At 49.2% G+C, this 4,041-nt stretch overlaps 1 non-coding gene across 1 annotated transcript; it reads right to left on the bottom strand.

Moving 5' to 3' along the window:
• Positions 1 to 394: 394 nt before the first annotated feature.
• On the bottom strand, positions 395 to 549 carry LOC131292178 (5.8S ribosomal RNA). The gene has a single exon (XR_009189868.1). It is a non-coding gene; the product is annotated as a 5.8S ribosomal RNA (ribosomal RNA).
• Between the last annotated feature and the right edge of the window lie 3,492 nt (positions 550 to 4,041).

Below are 4,041 nucleotides of genomic sequence, written 5' to 3'. Positions count from 1 at the left end.
GCCCGCGTGTGGTTTAACTCACTGATACCTTCCTTTGCCCATACGCTAGTTTGTTTGTGTTCCTTTGGTCAACTTCCATACTTGAATCATTTGTGCTATTCGCTGCTGCTTCGACGCTACTTTGACATCTTCGCTTCTATTTAAATAAATAAATAAGCTGAAGCTAGACATCAGTAAACACCACCACAGACACCACAAGCACGCCTTCTCCTCGTACTTCCGCCTCACGCGGGAACACGACGCTCTAAATACTTCGAATTCCAATGCCAGTATATTGTAAACCACGGGTTCTTTAATGCTAGCGGGTCGTCGCGACCCTAGTTAACATCATGGTGCACGTCTCGTGACGGGTGTCACGGCGTAGTTAAATGTATGCGATACATTTCTCAAATATAAGCGCTCAGTCATCTGTACATCATGGTAGGTTCCCACGACGTGCAATATGCGTTCAACTTATCAATGTTCATGTGTCCTGCAGTTCACATTATGACGCGCAGTTAGCTGCGGTCTTCATCGATCCATGAGCCGAGTGATCCACTGCCGAGGGTGACTAACTTGCGTAAGCCGCCGCTGTGCGCGTATACCCGTTCCCCGTAGGGAGGAGCAAGCCGCCGCTTAGAGACGAAGCATAAAGTGTCCTCATTCCACATAGGGCAAGCTGGATTAATCCATTTTACCCAGGACGGCCGAAGCGGCGTGGACCAGGGGAGAACTGAACCTTATACTTCACACCACAGTAAGTCTACGTGTCCTCTTCCACATAGGGCAAGCTAGAACTAACTATCTTACCCAGGACTGCCGAAGCAGCGTGGACCAGGGGAGGAACACACTTTTCATGGAAACGTAAGGCATCCATGACTGCCATAACGTAAGCCGCCGCTGTGCGCGTATACCCGTTCCCCGTAGGGAGGAGCAAGCCGCCGCTTAGAGACGAAGCATAAAGTGTCCTCATTCCACATAGGGCAAGCTGGATGAATCCATTTTACCCAGGACGGCCGAAGCGGCGTGGACCAGGGGAGAACTGAACTTTATACTTCACACCACAGTAAGTCTACGTGTCCTCTTCCACATAGGGCAAGCTAGAACTAACTATCTTACCCAGGACTGCCGAAGCAGCGTGGACCAGGGGAGGAACACACTTTTCATAGAAACGTAAGGCATCCATGACTGCCATAGTGCGTAAGCCGCCGCTGTGCGCGTAAACCCGTTCCCCGTAGGGAGGAGTCAAGCCGCCGCTTAGAGACGAAGTATGAAGTGTCCTCTTCCACATAGGGCAAGCTAGAATGAACTATCTTACCCAGGACCGCCGAAGCAGCGTGGACCAGGGGAGAACTGAACTTTATACTTCACACCACAGTATTGAGTAATGTGCCCTCTTCCACATAGGGCAAGCTGGAATGTTCCATTTTACCCAGGACGGCCGAAGCGGCGTGGACCAGTGGAGGACTACACAATCATGAGGTTTGATATCGACTTGTGTGTTTCAATAGGGTACCGATGGTATGTTTTGAACCGATTTGATTTAGCCATTCTGAAGTCATCACTTGGTTGAAGCGCTGAACTAGGGAGGCATCGTTTACATATATATTGGTTTTTGCATGCTCTACAGGTTAATGTCATGAGGTTGGCTATCGAGCATGCCCAAGTGATGACTTGATTGTGTGCTTGCTTGAATTCTTCACATTTCATACCATCGGTTAGTTGTCGAATCATTCCTCGATCATAACCTTCGTTCTTGGTTCATGTATGCTCTCTTCCACATAGGGCAAGCTAGAATTAACTATCTTACCCAGGACCGCCGAAGCAGCGTGGACCAGGGGAGAACTATACTTTGTCTTGTATGCCCTCTTCCACATAGGGCAAGCTAGAATGAACTATCTTACCCAGGACCGCCGAAGCAGCGTGGACCAGTGGAGGACTATACTTTGTTCATAACACCACAGTATTGAGTAATGTGCCCTCTTCCACATAGGGCAAGCTAGAATGAACTATCTTACCCAGGACCGCCGAAGCGGCGTGGACCAGTGGAGGACTACACAATTAAGAGGTTTGATATCGACTTGTGTGTTTCAATAGGGTACCGATGGTATGTTTTGAACCGATTTGATTTAGCCATTCTGAAGTCATCACTTGGTTGAAGCGCTGAACTAGGGAGGCATCGTTTACATATATATTGGTTTTTGCATGCTCTACTAGGTTAATGTCATGAGGTTGGCTATCGAGCATGCCCAAGTGATGACTTGATTGTGTGCTTGCTTGAATTCTTCACATTTCATACCATCGGTTAGTTGTCGAATCATTCCTCGATCATAACCTTCGTTCTTGGTTCATGTATGCTCTCTTCCACATAGGGCAAGCTAGAATTAACTATCTTACCCAGGACCGCCGGAGCAGCGTGGACCAGGGGAGAACTATACTTTGTCTTGTATGCCCTCTTCCACATAGGGCAAGCTAGAATTAACTATCTTACCCAGGACTGCAAAGCAGCGTGGACCAGTGGAGGACTATACTTTGTTCATTACACCACAGTATTAAGTATGGTGTCCTCTTCCACATAGGGCAAGCTAGAACTAACTATCTTACCCAGGACCGCCGAAGCAGTGTGGACCAGGGGAGGACTATACTTTATACTTCACACACTAGCCATACTGAAGTCATCACTTGGTTGAAGCGCTGAACTACGGCGGGGTAATCGTTTACAGGTTATAATCATATAGCTGCATGCTCATTAGTAGATAATGGAATATTGTATGGCAATATGAGCATGCCCAAGTGATGACTTTGTTTCAAGCTCAACAGGTAGGGTATTGAGTCCTCTTCCACATAGGGCAAGCTAGAATGAACTATCTTACCCAGGACCGCCGGAGCAGCGTGGACCAGTGGAGGACTCTATACTTTATACTTCACACCACAGTATTGAGTACGACTTGCATAAAGCCCCTAATGAGAACCACGAGGGCTCTCTCAATGTAGAACCACGAGGGCTCTAGTACCGATTCTCTCGGTACGGCTTGGTCCGTGTTCCTTTATGCTTGTACTCTTAGAAAGTCTCAACCAGGAGGTCTTGACTTTGATTGTCATAGTTGGACTACGACGGGGCATCCGACCATTGCTGATCGAACACCCCTGATTCACCATCTTTCGGGTAGGCGGTACGCGTACCTCCGGACGCGGAAGTCTCAACCCGGAGGTCTTGACTTTGATTGTCATAGTTGGACTACGACGGGGCATCCGACCATTGCTGATCGAACACCCCTGATTCATCATCTTTCGGGTAGGCGGTGCGCGCACCTCCGACGCGGAAGTCTCAACCCGGAGGTCTTGACTTTGTATTGTCATAGTTGGACTACGACGGGGTATCCGACTCATCGAATACCCCAGAAGCACACCATCTTTCGGGTAGGCGGTACGCGTACCTCCGGACGCGGAAAGTCTCAACCCGGAGGTCTTGACTTTGGTTGTCATAGTTGGACTATGACGGGGCATCCGACCGTTGCTGATCGAACACCCCTGTTACACCATCTTTCGGATAGGCGGTGCGCGACACCACCGACGCGGAAAGTCTCAACCCGGAGGTCTTGACTTTGTATTGTTGGATAGTCCTCTTCCACTATAGGGCAAGCTGGAAATATTCCATTTTACCCAGGACTGCCGAGGCAGCGTGGACCAGGGGAGAACTTCACGGAATCTTCAGGCATCCATGATTGCCATAGTGCGTAAGCCGCCGCTGTGTGCGTCAACTCGTTCCCCGTGAGGAGGAGTCTAGCCGCCGCTAAAAGACGAAGCATTAAGTGTCCTCATTCCACTATAGGGCAAGCTAGAATTAACTATCTTACCCAGGACCGCCGAAGCAGCGTGGACCAGGCGAAGACTATACTTTATACTTCACACCACAGTATTGAGTACGACTTGCATAAAGCCCCTATTGAGAACCACGAGGGCTCTCTCAATGTAGAACCACGAGGGCTCTAGTACCGATTCTCTCGGTACGGCTTGGTCCGTGTTCCTTTATGCTTGTACTCGCGGAAAGTCTCAACCCGG

The sequence above is a fragment of the Anopheles ziemanni genome, assembly GCF_943734765.1.
Source record: "Anopheles ziemanni chromosome X unlocalized genomic scaffold, idAnoZiCoDA_A2_x.2 X_unloc_38, whole genome shotgun sequence".
NCBI classification, from domain to species: Eukaryota; Metazoa; Arthropoda; class Insecta; order Diptera; family Culicidae; genus Anopheles; species Anopheles ziemanni.
This window is presented reverse-complemented; position numbering and strand designations above follow the sequence as displayed.